The sequence below is a fragment of the Caretta caretta genome, chromosome 24 (genome assembly GCF_965140235.1).
Source record: "Caretta caretta isolate rCarCar2 chromosome 24, rCarCar1.hap1, whole genome shotgun sequence".
Classification (NCBI taxonomy): Eukaryota; Metazoa; Chordata; order Testudines; family Cheloniidae; genus Caretta; species Caretta caretta.
In genome coordinates this window covers 9327247-9347707 of record NC_134229.1, presented here as the reverse complement: position 1 = coordinate 9347707, position 20461 = coordinate 9327247, and the positions used below count along the sequence as shown (strand labels likewise).

The 20461-nt window shown below is 50.9% G+C and overlaps 1 protein-coding gene and 1 long non-coding RNA gene across 4 annotated transcripts in view; one reads left to right on the top strand and one right to left on the bottom strand.

Annotated features, from left to right (window-relative positions):
- Positions 1-4930: 4930 nt before the first annotated feature.
- On the bottom strand, positions 4931-18814 carry LOC125625656 (uncharacterized). 2 transcript variants are annotated; one of them, XR_007353614.2, is made up of 3 exons: positions 18152-18814; positions 7046-7357; positions 4931-5272 (listed from the first exon to the last, which is right to left on the bottom strand). It is a non-coding gene; the product is annotated as an uncharacterized LOC125625656 (long non-coding RNA). The 2 variants fall into 2 exon arrangements; XR_007353615.2 differs by lacking the exon at positions 18152-18814 and adding an exon at positions 7560-7640.
- Positions 12756-20461, top strand: part of ZNF687 (zinc finger protein 687) — a 50711-nt gene continuing 43005 nt past the window's right edge. Inside the window, exon 1 of one of the 2 annotated variants that reach the window (XM_048827994.2) lies at positions 12756-12814. The gene's annotated coding sequence lies outside the window, so the exon portion shown is untranslated. Of the gene's footprint in view, positions 12815-13391; positions 13570-20461 lie in introns of those variants that run through there. The other variant, XM_048827992.2, reaches the window with a different exon arrangement.

The following is a 20461-nucleotide window of genomic DNA, read 5'->3' as shown; positions in this document are numbered from 1 at the left end:
AAATGTGTTAGTCTCTAAGGTGCCACAAGTCCTCCTGTTCTTTTTGTGGATACAGACTAACCCGGCTGCTGCTCTGAGACCTTTCATAAAAAGAGACATTACGATGACTGGGACTGGTCAGCTGAGAAAAGAGACAACTAAGTGGGGCTGGGATAGCGGTCTATAAAATCATGACCAGTGCAGAGACAGCGAACAGGGACGTGTTATTTCTCTCTTTGCATAACACAAGAGCCAGGGGTCACCCGATGAAATTAACAGGCAGCAGGTTTAAAGCAAACCAAAGGAAGTACTTCTGCACACAAAGCACAGGTCAGCCTGTGGAATTCGTTGCCGGGGGATGTTGTGAAGGCCAAAAGTATAAGTGGGCTCAAAAAAGAATTTGATACGTTCACGGAGGATAAGTCCATCGATGGCTATTAGCCAAGATGGTCATGGAAGTAACCCCATGTTCTGGGTGTCCCTAGCTTCTGACTGCCAGATGCTGAGCCTGGACGATGGGATGGATCACTTGATAAAGGCCCTGTTCTGTTCATTCCCTCTGAAGCACCTGGCACTTGTCACTGCTGGAAAACAGGATACTGGACTATTATGGCCGGCCCAGGGCCAGAACTTCCAGGCCTCTGCTCGAATTGCTAAACTGTCTTTGTCAAGAGAGAAGTCACCTTTATTTTTATTTATTATCTGTACTGCAATAGCCCCTAGGTGCCCCAGTCCTGGCTCGGGGCCTCTGAGGGGCAGAACAAAGAGGTGGTCCCCTACCCCAAAGCGCTCCCAGTCTGGGCCCATCCTGGTTGTGTGTTATACAATCATCACAATGGCCTGAGGAAAAGCAGATGTTTGCAGAAAGAGGGGTTTGAACAGCCTAATGAAAAATCCAAAGGTTGAATTAGAAACAAGCTGTGACTTTTTAACTATGAGGTGAATTAACCACTGGAATGGATTCCGGCCTCATGTGGGAAACTGCTTTGCGTGGAGTCTTTAAAGGGAGCCTGGCTGGCTTTCCGAAAGCTCTGCTCTAGCCCAGCCACAAGATACGGGCTTGATGCAGGGATGAAAGTAATTTAAGAGACTAAATTGGTTAGTCTCTAAGGTGCCACAAGTACGCCTTTTCTTTTTGCAAATACAGACTAACACGGCTGCTACTCTGAAACCTTAAAGGACTTACTCATATGCAGGAGTCCTGAGCAGGGGGGTGGGGGCCTCAATCGGAAGGGGGCGGGACCTTTAAATCCCCAGGCCCTTTAAATTGAGATTTAGAGGGCGTGGGGCTCTGGCTGCGGTAGTGGTGGCTGGGAGGCCTGGGCCCTTTAAATCACTGCTGGAGATACCAGCTGCAGAGGCGGCCGGGAGCCGGGGGGCTCAGACGGCAATTTAAAGGGCCTGGGGCTCTGGCCATTGCTGCTACTAAAGGGTTCTGGCAGCGGGGCTCTGACGGCAATTTAAAGGGCCCAGGGCTCCCTCCTCCAGGCCCTTTAAATCACCGCCCAAGCCCTGGGGCTCCCGGCTGCCTCTGCTACCCGTGGGCTCTGGCAGTGGGGCTCTGGTGGCAATTTAAAGGGCCCGGGGCTCCGGCCACTGCTGGGAGCCCCAGGCCTTTTAAATCGCTGGCCTGGGGAAGCCGGTACAGTCGGTGGTGTACCAGCTCTTGCCGGTACGCCAGACCAGACCGGACCGGCTTACTTTCACCTCTGGCTCAATGCAGGAATCACTGACGGGCTTCCCTGCTCTGTGCAGGTCACATTGGAAGATCACAATGGTCCCATCTGACCTTGAAATCTGCAAATGGAATGTCTTCCCTGGCAGGGAAGCAGCATGTTGCAGAGCTGGCACCTGTGCTTTGTTCTGCTGTTTCTGGGCTCACTGTGAATTTAAAGAGTCAGACAGCCTTGGCATGCGCCCCATCCCCAGGGCCTGCAGATCACTGCGATGTGGATGTGGTGGTGGTGAGGTTAAAAGGGGCTGTGATGCAACATTATTGAGTCACTGGTGATAATCATCCTGAGCTCTTATCAAGCACTTTTCATCCGTCGCTTTCATAGTGCTTTACAAAGCAGGTCAGTGCCATCATGCCCATTTTACAGATGGGGAAACTGAGGCACAGAGCAGGGAAGTAACTTAGTAGCAGCTGGGAATAGAACCCAGGTCTCCTGAGTCTCAGTCCAGTGCTCTAGCCACCAGACAACACTGCCTTCGGGTCCATGTTCTCTTTCTGTATGTGTCCACCCTGCCCTCGGGCTGCTCTTGCACATTGATGTATGTCCCCCCGTGCTCTTGTGCAGGGCCCAAAGAGGTGGCTCTTACATCTTGCCTCGCTGCATACCAGTGATGTCCCTATGTCTGGGAGAGTGACGGTGCATGATTTCGTGGTGTGATGTCACCACTCAGATACCTGTATTTTCATGTAGCATGATGTTACCTTGGCAAGGAGTGAGGTCACCGCAACAAGTTTAAGGGTCCCTTGTCTCGCTGGCGACTCAATCATGAGTCAGGTTCCCCCCAGAATCATGAGTTCTGAAAAGCTCTTTTTCTTTGAGTTTTGAGTCTTTGGGGTGTCACTCACATCTTCAAGTTTATCTCTGCAACCCTGAGGGCTACAGACTTGCTCCAAAAGGCAGTACCAGCCCAACAGTGCTGAGCTTGCAGCTTCCTATACCCTGTGGAACCTGCCAAACCCCAGTGATGGATGATGAAGATTTTAGCTCTTGCCTCCTCAGCAAACCTCTTGGTGGGGAACTGAACCTGGCCCCCCTGCATCTAAAAGCAAGAGCCTCTCATAGCCAAGGCTGTAGCAGGCTCAGTGACCTCTATATGGGGCACTGCCAGCCCTACAAGTGGACAGTGCCCTGTGGAGTAGTTGTGGCTTCCCCCAATGTTTTTATTCCCCGTGAGTCAGTAGGAAAAGTCTCTTGTTCATTTCATAGGAGCCCAGGCAAAGTCCAGGTCTTGCTTCTCCCAGTTCTTACGGCATGGGCCAGTCCCACCCATATGACATCCGCCACTGCCATCTTCTGCCCCTCCCTTTCTCCAGTCTCTTCCTATGTGTGTGGACCCACCCGGCTGATGTGTCTAACAGACCCCGTGCACTCATGTGACACCATCTCAGTGTTCTGGGTGAGGTCCCTTTCCTGCAAAGGCAGCTCCCTAGGAGGTGATTTAACCCATTTGCATCTGGGCCAGGTTTATGACCAGAATTTGCTATTCAAACCCTTTGGCATGAGAAGTCTGTGCACACAGAACATACGCCAGCCAAAGACTTTCCTGTGGGCACTGCTGCAAACCCTTGTTTTGCCGTCATGGCCCGGTGGCGGCTTCCTCCCCCAGTCCTGGGATTTGCGCCTCAGTAGAAGATTTCAGTCGCAGCTCACGTCCAAGCCTTCTGCTTCTTCTGAGCCACCTGACTTCAAGTCGCTTGTTACAGCTTGGCTTGTGCTCGGAGGTCTGTTCTGTACGGCACCTGCAGCTCAGCTGGGCATCATTTTATTAGCTATTTATTGCAGTTGTAGCTTCTTTCTTTACCTCCTTTCTGATCAGCTCTTCTCACTCTACCCAGAGAACAGCTGGTTAAAAATCTTCAGCAAGCTGAGACCCACTTCCTGCGGGGAAATGAAAACCATCACCCTCACCCCATGTTAACCCTGCTGTTAGCCTGGTATGGGAGAAACTTCCACCCAGCCCTGCACGCCCCCTTGGGGAAAAGCCATCTCAGGCCATGCGTTTCCCTGCTTTGTAGGCACCTGTTTATAAAGTGATTTGGCGTAGTGCAGGTCCTACGTGTTTGCCCAAATCCTGGGCAATTCTACATCTGGGCTGTTGCCCTTCTGGTACTTGTGTGCCATTCTGGCACCTCTGATGAGCAGTAGCGGGCATCTGGGGGCTTGCTGGCCAGAGTCCCCATGGAAGAGGCGAGGTATATTCGCTGTGTAACTTGTTTTATTTACATACAGCCACACAGTCTAGGGTGGCACGGCAACGGTAGAGAGATTACAGCCCCACAGCTGCCTGCACTGATGCAGCTGCGCCGCTGTAAGATCGCTAACGTAGCTGCTGTAAGCGGATGGGAGAGAGCTCTCCTGCCAGCTTATGTCAGCGGGAGAAGCTCTCCCGCCAACACAGCGCTGTCCACACCGGTGCTTAGACGGGCTGCAGCGGGGACACAGCCTCTGTGTCACAGGTTTCCTTAGAACAGTGTTTTTCAAAGTTTGGGTCGTCTTGCTCAGCACCCAGGGACCCTAGTGGCTCTGGTCAGCACCGCCGACCGGGACGTTAAAAGTCCCGTCGGCGGTGCTGCCCACCTAAGGCAGGCGAGTGCCCACCTGCTCCAACACCGCGCTGCGCCCCAGAAGCGACCGGCAGTGGGTCCGGTTTCTAGGCAGGGGGGCCACGGGGCTCTGCCCACTGCCCCGTCCCGAGCACCGGCTTCGCACTGGTTCCCGGGCAATGGGAGCTGTGGGCGAGAGCCACACGGAGACGCTTGCACGCCTCTGCCTAGGAGCCAGACCTGCTGCTGGCCGCTTCCAGGGCGCAGCACGGTCCGCGGTGCCAGGACAGGCACGAAGCCTGCCTCTGCACCTCGAGCTGCTGGAGGTAAATACACGCCCCAATCCCGCACCCCCCCGAAACCCAGAACCCCAACCTGCACCCCAAACCTCTCATCCCCATCCCACCCCACCCCACAACCTGCACCCCCATCCCAGAGCCCTGACCCCCTCCTGAACACCAACCCCCTGCCCCACTCCAGAGCCCCCTCCCGCACTCTGAACCCCTCATTCCCGGCCCCACCCCGCAGCTCTCACCCCCACACTCCAACCCTCTGCCACAGCCCTGAGCCCCTCCCATACCCCAGACTCCTCATCTCCAGCTCCATTGGGTCATGGGCAAAAACAATTTTCTTCAACTGGCTCCCCAGAAAAAGAGTTTGAAAACCACTGCCTTAGAAGAAGAATTTGTGTATTTGATCACGCACACGCACAAGTCCTGGGATAGAGATGGTCAAACAGCATGCAGAGACATCACTTCTGCCTGGTCTCTCAGGCCAACACCAATGCCAGGGTCCCAGGGAGCAACTCTGACTCCAGAATACTCTCCTGTGCTGTTCACACAGCTGCCTCTACAGTGAATCTTGCATAAATTATGTCTTCCCCCAGGAATCAAAACTTGCTCGAATACTAAGAGAAATCGTTTGGAAGACGCTGTCACGAGCAGGACATGGGTCGTCTGGTCAAAGCAGGAATCAGGCCAGCTCGGACACCAGGAAGTCAGAGTCTAGGATAGGCTACAGCACAAACAGAGAATTGAGTGTCAGGAGGCACACAGGGTCAGGTTACCAGGAGATCAGAAGCAGAAAACAAACTTGAGGGCAGAAACACAGATCAGTAACCAGAGTTAGGCCAGGCCAAGATACCAGGAAGTCAAGCCAGGGAAGCAGGAAACACAAGGCACACAGTCAAGAGTAAGGTGGTGGATCAAATCCCTGTTGTGCTGGGTTTAAATAGGGGCTGTGGACCAATCAGGACCCCCTGTGTTCTGCCAATCAGCGGGGACTGGGGTCCTCTGTCTGAGTTCAGCTCCTATTCTGACAACAGTTGGCAGGTCTCTGGGTGACAGAGTGGAACCTGCTAGCTCCAAAGAGCTCTGTAGAGCAGCGTTGAAGACCCATAAGTCCCTCAGACCCATCTAGTGTCACTAGGGTTGCCAACTTTCTAATTGCAGAAAACCGAACACCCTTGCCCCGCCCCTTCCCTGTGGCCCACCCCCTTCTCTGAGGCCTGGCCCCTGCTCACTCCATCCCTGCTCACTCTGCCCCACTCTCACTCACTTGCTCATTTTCGCTGGACTGGGGCAGGGGGTTGGGGTGGAGTGGGGAGGGGAGGAGGGCTCCAGCTGGGGGTGCAGGCTCTGGGGTGGGGCTGGGGATGAGGGGCTTAGGGTGCAGGAGGGGGCTCTGGGCTGGGGGTGAGGGATTCAGAGTGTGGTAGGGGGTTCTGGGATGGGGCAGGGAGTTGGGGTACAGGAGGGGGAGGGGAGGAGGGTTCCAGCTGGGGGTGCGGCCAGGGATGAGGAGTTTGGGGTACAGGAGGGGGCTCAGAGCTGGAGGTGCATGAGGGGGTGCGGGCTCCAGGAGGGAGTTTGGGTGTGGGAGGGGGCTCAGGCCTGGGGCAGGGGGTTGGAGTGGCTGACATGTCTCTCCGGCTCCTAGGTGGAGGTGCAGCCATAGGGGTCTGGGCGCTTCCCCTGCCCGCACACGCTGTCCCCGCAGCTCCCATTGGCCAATGCCCCCATGGTCACACCTCCGCCTAGGAGCTGGAGGGACATGCCGGCCACTTCCAGGAGCCGCACAAAATCGGGTAGGGAGCCTGCCAGCCCCGCCAACCAGATATTAAACGGCCCAGTCAGGGGTGCTGACCAGAGCTGCCAGGGTCCCAGGTGTTCCGGTCAAAACTGGACTCCTGGCAACCCTAAGTGTCACCTGCCGTAACAATCCCACCAAAACCACTGTTAACACCTTTCCTTCTTGGAGAGCCTTTTCTTTTGTGCTAGAACTCATTTCCTCCACCATTGTAACTAGGCTGCTTTGCAGACTCGTGATCTGGTGTTTCCAGTCATGTGATAGTCATAAAATTTAAGGCCAGAAGGGACCACGGCTCATCCAGTCTGACCTCTTGCATAGCAGAGCCCACCAGCCCCACCCAGCCTCCTCCACACAAGAACCCAACAACCAAAATGAGACCAAAGTATCACAGCCCACAGGAGACAAGCGGATTATGTCTGTGCCACAGGCAGAGCGCATGGCAGGGACTGAGGTGCACCAGTGCCGGAGACCTCTGCAATGGCAGGAAAACGATGAAGTGAGATATAATCCTGGCAAGCGACCCGCACCCCATGCTGCAGAGGAAAGTGAAACCTCTTTCCCAGGTCACTGCCAATTTGAGTTGAGGGAAAATTCCTTGCTGACCCCATATCTGGTGATCAGTCTGGGCATGTGGGGCGGGCAAGAACAGCCAGCCAAGCACCAGAGCAAGAAAGCGCTCAGAGCCCTGGCCCTTACCGTACAATGTCCCATCTCCAGCCGTTGCCATCTCCAGATGCTTCAGAGAAAGGACATGACAAAGAAATCCTCCCAGAGTATATCGTAGGGGGCGGGGGGAATCCTTTCCTGCCACTGGCAGGTGTCTGGCTGAAACCCTGACGCAGGAGGATCTTGATTTGCGTTGCTGCTGTTTGGCCTGTCCATACTGGAATTTCAAGGTAGTTCTTTAAGCAGGGAGTCTCTTCATAATCCAACTTCACAAGAATTACCTTTAAATGTGAAGTCTGTGAGAGTTTCCTTTAGTATGTCTTCTCCTTCCTAGGGCCTTACCTAGAAAACAGACCATCGGGAACAGTTTTGCTGGGCACGCAGTTCTCCTCAAATCTTTCCATTCAAACATTGTTGACACATCAACATTTCTATTTGTTTCCCCCGACAATGAAATTTTGTGTCCAAGTTTTGATGAATAATCCCTATTTTCCCTAGGATGCGAATCAAAGGCCATTACAGGGGTTGGGAGTTTTCCACTTACCAACAACACGGGTTTTGGATTAGGCTCCTGGTTGTTTGCTTCTTATACTGTTGCTCCTTCTTCCAAAGTGCATGGACTAGTGTAGCCCCCCAGCCCTGGCTGCTGGCAAGAACAAGGTACTGCATCATTTTTGCTATTGTCCATTTTGTTCCCCTGAATGGCCTTTTTATACATCTGAAATTACTGTTTGCTTGTGGTATTGTAGATGCCCCAAATGAGATCAGGGCCCCATACTGCTGGGTGTAGTACAGACACATCCTAAAAGACAATCCTTGCCCCAAAGGCTTGCAGTCTAAATAGCCAAGGCAGCCAAAAGTTGGGAGGGGAAGTAGAGGCACAAAGACGAAGTGACAGGTTTCAGAGTAGCAGCCGTGTTAGTCTGTATTGGCAAAAAGAACAGGAGGACTTGTGGCACCTTAGAGACTAACCCATTTATTTGAGCATAAGCTTTCGTGAGCTACAGCTCACTTCATCGGATGAAGATGAAGTGGTTTGCACAAGAAACAATAAATTCTGCATCTTGGCAGGGGGTTAGATTAGACTAGATCACCCTTGCAGTCCCTTCTGTGGTTCTATGTCACACAGCAGCTCAGTATCAGCTGCTCCCCCCACCGTTAATGGCCCACTTCACCTTGAATGGTCCCTTGAAATACCTGTTAATTACTTATGCTAAACAGTCTGTTCCACCTTGTATTTAGCTGCCATACCCGAAGGGCTTGTCTATATATATGGCACTGTAGAGCTTAGTGAAGAGGGTAGCTGTGTCCATGGGAGAAGCCCTCCTGTACTGTTTACACCAGGAGTTTGGGTCAGTATAACTACATCGCTCAGGGGTGTGGATTGTGTCTATATCACACAGTTGGGTCAACATAAGGCAGTTTATGTCAACCTAACTATAAAAAGAAAAGGAGTACTTGTGGCACCTTAGAGACTAACCAATTTATTTGAGCATAAGCTTTCATGAGCTACAGCTCACTTCATCAGATGCACCAGCAGGAGAGTGAATTTGTGTGGGGGGGTGGAGGGTGAGAAAACCTGGATTTGTGCTGGAAATGGCCCACCTGTTGATCACTTTAGATAAGCTGTTACCAGCAGGACAGTGGGGTGGGAGGAGGTATTGTTTCATATTCTCTATGTATATATAAAGTCTGCTGCAGTTTCCACGGTATGCATCTGATGAAGTGAGCTGTAGCTCACGAAAGCTCATGCTCAAATAAATTGGTTAGTCTCTAAGGTGCCACAAGTACTCCTTTTCTTTTTGCGAATACAGACTAACACGGCTGTTCCTCTGAAACTGTGGAAAGTGTAGAAGATCTTTTCATACACACAAAGCATGAAAAAATACCTCCCCCCACCCCACTCTCCTGCTGGTAATAGCTTATCTAAAGTAATCACTCTCCTTACAATGTGTATGATAATCAAGGTGGGCCATTTCCAGCACAAATCCAGGGTTTAACAAGAACGTCTAAGGGGTGGGGTGGGGTGGGGGGGGGTTGGAAAAAACAAGGGGAAATAGATTACCTTGCATAATGACTTAGCCACTCCCAGTCTCTATTCAAGCCTAAGTTAATTGTATCCAATTTGCAAATGAATTCCAATTCAACAGTTTCTCGCTGGAGTCTGGATTTGAAGTTTTTTTGTTGTAATATCGCAACTTACATGTCTGTAATTGCGTGACCAGAGAGATTGAAGTGTTCTCCGACTGGTTTATGAATGTTATAATTCTTGATATCTGATTTGTGTCCATTTATTCTTTTACGTAGACACTGTCCAGTTTGACCAATGTAAATGGCAGAGGGGCATTGCTGGCACATGATGGCATATATCACATTGGTGGATGTGCAGGTGAACGAGCCTCTGATAGTGTGGCTGATGTTATTAGGCCCTGTGATGGTGTCCCCTGAATAGATATGTGGGCACAGTTGGCAAGGCTTTGTTGCAAGGACAGGTTCCTGGGTTAGTGGTTCTGTTGTGTGGTATGTGGTTGCTGGTGAATATTTGCTTCAGGTTGGGGGGCTGTCTGTAGGCAAGGACTGGCCTGTCTCCCAAGATTTGTGAGAGTGTTGGGTCATCCTTCAGGATAGGTTGTAGATCCTTAATAATGCGTTGGAGGGGTTTTAGTTGGGGGCTGAAGGTGACGGCTAGTGGCGTTCTGTTATTTTCTTTGTTGGGCCTGTCCTGGAGTAGGTGACTTCTGGGAACTCTTCTGGCTCTATCAATCTGTTTCTTCACTGCCACAGGTGGGTACTGTAGTTGTAAGAACGCTTGATAGAGATCTTATAGGTGTTTGTCTCTGTCTGAGGAGTTGGAGCAAATGCGCTTGTATCGCAGAGCTTGGCTGTAGACGACGGATCGTGTGGTGTGGTCAGGGTGAAAGCTGGAGGCATGTAGGTAGGAATAGCGGTCAGTAGGTTTCCGGTATAGGGTGTGTTTATGTGACCATCGTTTATTAGCACTGTAGTGTCCAGGAAGTGGATCTCTTGTGTGGACTGGACCAGGCTGAGGTTGATGGTGGGATGGAAATTGTTGAAATCATGGTGGAATTCCTCAAGGGCTTCTTTTCCATGGGTCCAGATGATGAAGATGTCATCAATATAGCGCAAGTAGAGTAGGGGCGTTAGGGGACGAGATTGATAGAGCAGACTGATAGATCAGAACAGATTGATAGAGCCAGAAGAGTTCCCAGAAGTCACCTACTACAGGACAGGCCTAACAAAGAAAATAACAGAACGCCACTAGCCATCACCTTCAGCCCCCAACTAAAACCCCTCCAACGCATTATTAAGGATCTACAACCTATCCTGAAGGATGACCCAACACTCTCACAAAATTTGGGAGACAGGCCAGTCCTTGCCTACAGACAGCCCCCCAACCTGAAGCAAATACTCACCAGCAACCACACACCACACAACAGAACCACTAACCCAGGAACCTATCCTTGCAACAAAGCCCGTTGCCAACTGTGCCCACATATCTATTCAGGGGACACCATCACAGGGCCTAATAACATCAGCCACACTATCAGAGGCTCATTCACCTGCACATCCACCAATGTGATATATGCCATCATGTGCCAGCAATGCTCCTCTGCCATGTACATTGGTCAAACTGGACAGTGTCTATGTAAAAGAATAAATGGACACAAATCAGATGTCAAGAATTATAACATTCATAAACCAGTCGGAGAACACTTCAATCTCTCTGGTCACGCGATTACAGATATGAAAGTTGCGATATTACAACAAAAAAACTTCAAATCCAGACTCCAGCGAGAAACTGTTGAATTGGAATTCATTTGCAAATTGGATACAATTAACTTAGGCTTGAATAGAGACTGGGAGTGGCTAAGTCATTACGCAAGGTAACCTATTTCCCCTTGTTTTTTCCAACCACCCCCACCCCCCCCTTAGACGTTCTTGTTAAACCCTGGATTTGTGCTGGAAATGGCCCACCTTGATTATCATACACATTGTAAGGAGAGTGATCACTTTAGATAAGCTATTACCAGCAGGAGAGTGGGGTGGGGGGAGGTATTTTTTCATGCTTTGTGTGTATAAAAAGATCTTCTACACTTTCCACAGTATGCATCCGATGAAGTGAGCTGTAGCTCACGAAAGCTTATGCTCAAATAAATTGCTTAGTCTCTAAGGTGCCACAAGTCCTCCTTTTCTTTTTGCGAATACAGACTAACACGGCTGTTACTTTGAAACCTGTCAACCTAACTATGTCAGTGTACACACTATAGCCTTGCTCCTGCTGATGTAAGTGCCGTACTACACTGACATCATAACTCCACCTCCAAGAGAGATGTAGGGCTTATGTCGGTGTAGTTAGGGCAACACAGGATTACTTACATCAGTAGTTGGCTGTCTTGTCAATTTCACGGCTCTCCAGCTGGGCAGCTGCCTGGTCTCCTTTCCAAGCTGGGCTGCCACTCAGCCTCTCAGGCTCTCAGCTTCAGCTGCCTCCCCAAACCCTCCTAGGGAGGTCTGCTGCCCCCCTGAGTCCCAACAGCCTGGCTGCCCTGCCCCAGGCTCTCAGTTCCTGTCCCATCCAGATGCAATTTACTGCGGTGGCTGTAAATTGACCTAACCTAGGTCAATTTAAGATTGTAGTGTAGACATGCCCTCATGAGCAACACAGTTATACCAAAGTTAAGTCTGTGGTGTAGACGAAACCTGAGTAAGTTTCCCAGCCCTGAAGAAAAGCTCTAGGTCGCTCAAGAGCTTGTCTCTTTCACCAGCAGAAGTTGGGCCAATCAGAGATATCACCTCACCCACCTTGTCTTGTGCATGCTGTACTTGTCGTACATGCAGTGGGGTGTGCAGGGGGTGTTCAGCAAACAGTGCACAACCCACCAGTTAATCTTTTTTAAAAATCTCATTTTGGGGCCAGTTTCATTGTTTTTAGGGGCTGGGTCTGCCTGATTGTTGGACTTTTTGAGGGAGACTCTGCTTTAGGTGGGGAGCAGGAACTGACATCTGAGGTGAACAGGGCCCTGAGGCTACCATCACCCCAGCCTGGCGGAGTGCTCTATGGCTGTCGCTGCTGAACTCACTTCCTGTCTGCAGGGGTGGGAGAGTTTGAGACAGGAAGTTGGGGGCCTTGCAGGTATGGGCCAACTGAAAGTCTGCTGAGCCTGGCCCTTTGCAAGCCATGTGTCACCACAGCTCCTCACATCTCCCAGAATCCTTCGCCTCAACTCCCAGAATCCTTTGTGCCCCAGCTCCCAGAATCCCCTGCACCTGAATATTTTGTGCCCCCAGTTCCCAGAATTCTCTGCTCTCCTGCTCCCAGACTCCCTTGCCCTTCCTAGGATGGCAGCAGCCAATGCAATCACTGGAGGACTGTTTACAATTAAAAGGGTGTGGCCGAAGGGGATGGGTTTGCGAGGCCATTGGGTCTCAGCCAATCAGCAGTGCTAGCAGCTGGGTCTGGCCTTCTCATAGGTGGGGAGGAGCTGCAATCGGTGGAGGCTGTAGCCAATGAGGAAGTGAGCAAGGGGTAAGGCAGGCAATGGCCACGGCATCCAATAAAATGTGAGGGGTTAGTCCTGATTGACATGCCCCTCACCCAATAGAGAAGGCAGTGGATAGGGACTCATCTGAGTGACAGCTGTGTTCGCCAATTGGACTAAGAGGTTGGGAGGAGGGTTTTGAGTGACAGGCTTTCAAGCCAATTGGAAGGGCAGAGAGTGAGGGAACCATCTCCATGGCAGCCAATGGGCCTGGGCGTGGAAGGAGGCCATTCCTGAGGTACATTCCGCTAGTCCTTGGGGTTTGGGGTCGGGAGATTGACAGACCCCCCAGCTAACGGGGATTGTCCTCAACCAATCGGCCTAGGGAGTAGGCGGGTCATCCAGTTGAGTATGCGGCTCCCCAGTATAAGGATATGCAGTTGGGGGTCCTCTTGATTGTCAGGCTGTGCTGATCAATAGAGGCGAGGATTAGCCCTTGTGTGACAGCCATGCCAGCCAACGAGGCTCAGAGTGGGCGGAGCAGAGCTAATTGACAGGTTTCCCAGCTAATGGAGAACGAGATAGTGGCTGCAGCCGCTGAGCAACAGACCAATGGGATATGATGTAGGCGGGGGTAAGCCTTTGAATGGCAGAAGCGGCCATCAATGGGAACAGGGCAGGGTAGGCGGGTCTGCCTCGGAGTTGCTTGTTTCTCAACCAATGGGAAATGAGATAAGAGGGGTAAGCCCTTGAGTGACAGACAAAGTAACCAATGGAAAGGGAGGAGGGCGGGAACAGCCCCTGAGTGCCAGGCCCACCTGCCAATGGTGTCGGTGTAAGGGGGAGCGAGCCCCAGCGGGCAGGGGGCGGGGGAGGAGGGTGAAGCAGGAAGTGGCTGAGAAGCAGCTGGAGCCGGAGAGGGGCCTTGGGGCTGGGATCGGAGCCGCGCCCCCGCTCGCTTCTACTGGAGCTGGGGCCGGGACCCTCCCCCGCAGCGCCCGGCCAGCCGGGGCGGAGCCGCCGCAGCAGCCGCCTGAGCCCAGGGGCCAGCCGGTAAATACCCCCCGCCTGCCCCTGCGCTGGCGCCCCGCCCCCTGCCGAGCCCCCCCGGCCCGGCCGAGCCCCCCCGCTACGCTGCGGAGCCACCGCAGCCACCCTCCTCCGCCGGCCGAGCCCCCCCGCGATTCTCGCCGGCCCTGGAGCAGGGGGGCTCCCACCCCAATTCCTGGGGGGGACCCCGTTAAATGCAGGCGGTGAATGAGGGGGAAATCTTATTGTGGGCCCCCCCAATTCATGGGGGGGGGTCTCCCCGCCCCCCAGCGCGTGGGGAGTAAGTGGGAGGGGTGTTTCTCTACCCCCCAAAAGGGGAAGGGAAAGAAAAGGGGTCTCCTTAGGGCCCCCCCGATTCCCCGGGAAGAGGTGTGAATAAGAGAGTCCCCCAAATGGGGAAAATAAAAAAGAGGTCTCAAGCCCCCCCCGGGTTCTTAGGGGTCTCTCTAGGTACCCCCAGACATGGGGAGTGAATAAGAGGCTCTGGTGCCTCTTCGTTTCCTGGGGAGGAGGGTGTGAATAAGGTGGCGTGTCTCTCTGGTCCTCCTCAAATATGGAGATGGTGAACAAGAGGGTTTTATGAGTTTCCCCCCCAAATCGTGGGGAGGAATATGTCATTAAGGTCGGTCTCTAGGTGCCCCCAAATGGGGAAATGAATAATGGGGGTTTTGTGGGACTCCCCAATTCCTGGGATCTCCCTGGGCTCCCCAGTGCCTGGGGAGGGTTGTTTGAATAAAGGGGTATTTCTCTGGGACCCTGGACTATTGAGAAGGTGACTAAAGGGTGATGTCATTATGGATCACCAATTTATGGAGAGTGAATTCTGGATTCGAGGTGTCCTCTCCCCTCCCCCCCTGCCCCCCAGCTCAGTGGGAGCAAATAGGAGTTCTCTGGCACTCAGGGACTGCCCCCTCTGTGGCCACCCCCTGAGCTCTTGTGGGTATCTCACTACAAAGCCCCTCAAACTCCTGAAGTGGAAACAAGAGGTGGGGTAGGTGGTCCTGCTCTGAGACCCTTTTATTTCCTAAACTCTGTGTGTGGGGTGTGTGAATACAAGGTAATGGAGGATCAGGGTTGAACCTTGTGGGGAGGGGGATGGGTTCTGCAAGGAAGTTGTGTACAGTATTAAAATGTAACTGTTACAGTCTGCTACAGTCTATCCTGGGCTTCGGTCACTTCCTTTTGAGGCCTCTTGGCTTTTGTTTGTGAGGAGGAAGGGTTGTTAGACAGCCTGGGCGTTTGGTGGTTTGCTTCAGACCAGTTACCGCCTCCTGGGCATCTTCCCCCTGAAAGCCTCTTCTTTGCTAGTCTATGTCTCTGTGGAATCATTTTGCAGGGCAGTCTTGTGGTTCTGTAAAATTAAGTTGTTTGTGGGAAGATGATCAGGTTTTTAAACAGAATTAATTCTCTCTGTAGTGAACTGTGGGGTGTAAGTAAGATCTGCTTTCTTCTGATGTTTAGGTTGTATCTGATCTAAGCAGTGTCCCAGGATTTAACCTGTGTCATCAGCGACTGCTGGCCCTGTCTGTTCTTTGAGTGTGTGAAAAATTGCCTGTCTATTCTATAATACAGTCCCACTGTTGTTAGCATAGATCAGATGTGCAGAGGTTTTTACCACTGTCTTCCTATTCTGGTGTAGAGGACAGTGGTATAAACACCAGTGAGCTATACCTGTGCTTTCACCTTTGGCCTTAATCCTGCAGTCTCAGCTGTGTATGAGGGCCCTTACTTTTGCATGGAGACCAAGTGAAACCTGTAGGGCTCTGCAAAGATGCAGGTGTCTGCCTGCAGCTGATTGTAGCATCAGGCTCTTTGTTAGCAATGGTGGAAGCATTTCAGAAAATCACCCAAATAGCGGGTTTTTCTGATGCTGATGTGTTGTTTTTTGTTCTTTTTAGGGGCCTAATTTTGTGCGGTGCAGGTCTTGCATTGTTCGTTCAGCATTTTGCAAGGACGGGGACCTTATACAGTTTCCTTGATCTCATCCATCTCTGATTTCTGAAATTCTTCTAGGTCATCTATTTTAATCTCTGTTATTGCTAATGTAAAATCGTCCCTTTCAATATGTTTTGCAGGCTTTAATTTATTTGTACTGGAAATCATCTAAACACACTTTTGGATACTGTAAAAATATTAATGTACTAATAGAAGCTGTGTGCATTTATGGCACAGGGTCACTGGTGTGTGGGTCTAGAGTGAGAGAACTACGTATCTCCTTCCTTTTCCCTCTTGGCATTGCAGTATATGTGTAAGATCATCTGTTTCCAGTGTTGGAATGAAAGGAGAGATCCTGGCTGAGTTTGAAACATACATTGTAAAACTTAATGTGGTGAAAATAGCATGAAATTCTGTTGGCATAAAGATAACAGTGAGGTCCTCTAGAAATCTCAGAACATCAATTTAGGTGCTGTATTTGGCACCAGATGAGCTGGTGAGGGTATGTTAGAAATGCACCAGTTGATGGTAATGGGGTTTGCAGACTTCCAGGTCTGGGAAGACTCCGTTGCCCCGTGGTTAAAACATTGAAATACAAGGGGGTTCAATTGCTGACTCTATCATTGACCCTCTGGTAAGTCGCTTCATCTCTTTGTGCCTCAATTTCCCATCTGAAAAATGGGGATATTTCCTTTCCTCCCACCTTTTGTCTTGCTTGGATTGCAGGCTCTTTGGGGTAGCTTCTGTCTCATACCACGTGTATATAGAACGCTTAGCAAAGTGGTGATTGAAGTCTCTAGGCCACTACTGGAGAAGAATGTAATAAAACACATTGCTTCATAAAACAACAAATGTTCATTTTAACCTGTTTGTGCTGTTCTGGTGGCTTGGTTCAGTAGCTACGCTGGCGCTGCCTTACTCGCCAAACAGCATTGCCTAGAGGTGCTAGAAGCAGTAGCTTTTCTTCCTTGCTCTGCCAGGAAAATCGGGCCTTAGCTGCACTGGGGAATTGTCTCGATGCCTGCTGCATGTGTGGCAATGTCAGGCTGAGGTGCGACTTGCCTCTGTGCAACTTGACGGCTGGCTAAATGAGCGCAAATGCAAATTATAGCTTGACGCAGCTTCCCCTGTCTACACCTGTGCAGTAGCATCAGTGCTAACCCCTGATGTGTGAAATCAGGGCACGTTCCTAGAGTAGACAAGTCCCGGCACTGTGACCTTGGGGTAAGTCAGTTCTAGATTCCGGGCCTTAGTTCCCGACCTGTAAAATGGAAACAATACTGGGGGTGGGAGTTGTAATGCTTAGTGCTTGCATAGATCTCAGTGAATTATCCAAATGAGGACACCGTGTAGGCCTTGTCTATGCCAGGAGTGCTTTGCTAGTGTAGGTATACTGGTGTACTAAACCAGCAAAGTGCTCTTAGTGCGTTCGAAGTTTATACCAGCAAAACTGCACTCGTAGCCTATTCCAGCCCGCAGAGTGAAATACGCTACCCTGGCAAACAGGCTGTGTCTCTACTAGTGCTGGGCTGCCAGCGTAGCTTTATCAGTCCGAGATCTCACTCTTCACACCCCTGCCTGACCGAGCTGCGCTGGCAGAACCCTTTAGGGTAGACGCTGCCCCGAGTGCAGAGTGTACGCCGCAAAGTATTGCCCCATGGGATCTCTTTTTCCACCTCAGGCTGCCCATTACTCGGACTCTGTAGGGTTTTGTTTTGTTTAACAGAATCACTTCTTTCACCTCGTGTTGACGTTGAGACCAGTTTGTGTTAAAAACAACCTCAACAAAAGCCTGCCAATGTTTAAAAACTTCATTTTCCAGGCTGGCCAAATTCTAAGCAGCCCTGGATCTAAGCCACCACTTGTTTGTTTGGTGTCTCCAGAAATTAGCAGATGGTAGAGACTTAATTCTGTTAAACCTATGGGAATTTAATCACTAACCAGCCTCTAGTCGGGTTTTTATGTCTTCCCCCCTGCAAGGGCAGCTGTGATCTGCTAGTGGATGGAGTACAGGACTGCAAGTCAGGTTCTCATTTCAATTTATTGCTGTCTTGCGTTGTTCCCTGGATTCCCTGCTTGCTCCATGGGGAGAATGGAACTTACCCAAGCTTCGTACAACAGTTCTAAGTATTATAAAATGGTTCATGTTGGAATTCTTAGAACACCTGCATCAGTAGTTAATTTCCTGGGGTGGAATCTGTACGCTGGGTGTGGATCCAGGAAAAACAGTGTTGTCTACTGATGGGCGAAGGGGACTGGGCATCAGGACCGCTGGGTTCCACTCCTAGATTTGGTTTCAGAAGTTGGAGTGATTTTTTTAAAGTGTGCTGCCATTGGGAGCTCTCGTCAGTTTTTAAAAATAAGCTAAGATGATTTCAGGGATTATATCTGCCCCTCGGTCCTCCTGTCAGTTAGTGCTGTTACAGCCACACTTCCTTATTTCTTTATTTTTAAATATTGTTCTCTCCTCTCTCGCCTTCCCACAGCAGCACCTACACAAGCAAAAGGGGAAATTGTGCCTAGTTTTCCTGTTAATCCTGTATAATCAGAATGCTTATTAACACACAGGGGGAAAAGCACAAACAAGTGCTGTTAAATGCACAAAGGAAACACCTGGAAAAACAGAGGGATTTTGTTACTTATTTCTTACCGTGATCTTAAGTCTGGCTTGTTTAAAAAAAAATAGCAGGTACAAAATCTTCAGGCAGGCATATGTTTAGCTTCGGTCCTTTTCTGGTCCCGATCACTGTTGAGAAGCCGTTTGTTAGTGTCTGCAGAGGTGTCCCTCTAACTAGAGGCCTGTAACATAGTTGCTTTTCCTCCACAGAGTTCAAAGCGCCTTACAGCGATCGAAGAGTATTGTTCCCATTTCGCAGATGGGGGGAAATGGAGGCACAGAGAGGGGAAGTGGCTTAGCTTTGGTCAGAATAAATGGGGCTCCACTTGGTCTGAGATGGTTGTAAGCTGGGTTAGCTGTATCTTTCTGATGAGTGAGGCTGTTAGGAAAGGCCCGTGTTGAGGCACCTGCGCAGGTGAGTAACCGAGTAGGGTGGAATCTTCCCATCTGTCACGGCGCAATGTTATAAGAGCTGTCTGCTAGTGAAGGGACTGGGGACTAGGATTCCTGGGTTCTCTTCCTAGCCTCTGCCTTGACTCGCTGTGTGACCTTAAGTAAGTCACTTCCGCCTCTCGCAGCCTCCATTTCTCTGTCTGTAAAGAGGGTTGTGAAACTTAATTCCTGGGCTCCTTGGATGATGGGCAAACCATTAGATGCTGCAGATCTCGATTCCCTGAGCAGAGATGCTGATGGGCTGCAGGGTTGAATGAAAGGACCTGGAAACACAGGAGAACAGTAATTATAATGAGCGAGCCCCCTGGCTCCTTCCTCCAAAAACACTCCCGTGGCCCTGTAAGGTAATTTAGCCTTGACCATTAGCTCTGCCTCGAAATCCTGAGTGTGGCTGAGAGTTCATGGCCAGCAGAAGGTGTTGCATCATTGTCAGCTTTGCAGATGGAATGCCTCTGTTTATCCTCTGCCCGTCTGCCATTGCTCGATCTGGAGGGGCCACCCCTATGCGAGAAAGAGTTTAACCCCTCTGGCCTGTTCAGTCCTCACCCTCTCTGCTGAATCTGCCAACAGGGGGGCCAGTTAGCGCCAGAAGTGCTTGCGACATGGATCCCCGTTCACTAGGAGCGGGACTGCGATTTGGCCGTACGCATTCCACACAGGCTGCTGAGCAGCCGGGAGAGAGTGACAGCCAAGAGCTCGACCTGCAGTGTCTACACGGGCCCTGCGTCACCTTAACTACGCTGACATAAGGCCTACGCCCCTTGTGGAGGCGGAGTTGTGATGTCGGTGTGTAGGGCACTGACATCGATGGGAGCAAGGCTGTTGTACGTACGCTGACGTAATTAGGTCGACGTAAGGTGCTTTACATCGACCTAACTCTGTAGTGTAGACCAAGCCTCTCCTAGCTGATGCAGCTGTGCCAGCAAAATGTTGTGGTGTGATTAGGCTCAAGAGACAAACTATACCAGCAAAAGCAGGTTTATGCTGCTATAAGTGTGTCTACACTAGGGCTTGTACTGGCATAGCTGTGTTAGCAAAAAAAATCACACCCCTGGTCGGCATAGCTATGCTGGTCTACGTTTTAGGCCTAAATCAGACTGTAGACCAGTGATACTCGGACTGAGCCGCAGGTGGCTCTTTAATGGGTCTCCTGCAGCTCTTTGCAGCACATGTTAAAAGGCTGTGTGATTTATTTCTCAACCAGTCTAAGTTACCAACCAATCAGGATGCGTTTACTGGGTTGTTAACCAATTGTAGTCGATAAAATTCGGACCAAGTATTATTTTATTTATTTATATATGGGTAACGTTGATCACTAATTTGGCTCCAGAACCACTGAGGTCTGAGTATCACCCGTGTTAAACTGTGTCTATACTACAGACTTCTGCCGGCCCAGCTATGTGGGCTATGAAGAGGTGGGATCCCTGACCAGCATGGCTGTGTCAGCGGAAGCCTGTAGAGCTTAGTGTGCACACAGCTATGCTCTTACTGGTGTGGCTTGTTTTCCTTGTGGTGGGCGGATTTACTATACCGGAAACTGACCAGAATACCTCTACACGTGGCCATTTTAATTTCAGAATAGCTTTCATGCTTTAAATGGACACCCTACCTTATTCCAGAATAACGTCCCCATGTACACAAGCCCCTCTGTCTGGTCTCCGTGCAGGCCAGCCAACTGTATTCAGATTCTGCCTCACAGGGGAGTGGCCTTTGAAAGTCCTTACAAGTTTTAGGCCTGGGCTGCTCTTAGGTCGCCATAGCTCCTGCGCTCTGGAGTGTGAAGATTCCAGACCCCCGAGCGCGGGAGCAAAGCCAGCCTAACCCCTGCTGTCGCCTTAGCTACTACCGCTCGGGGAGGTGGTGTAGGCTGTCAACTTCCATTGCTGTAGG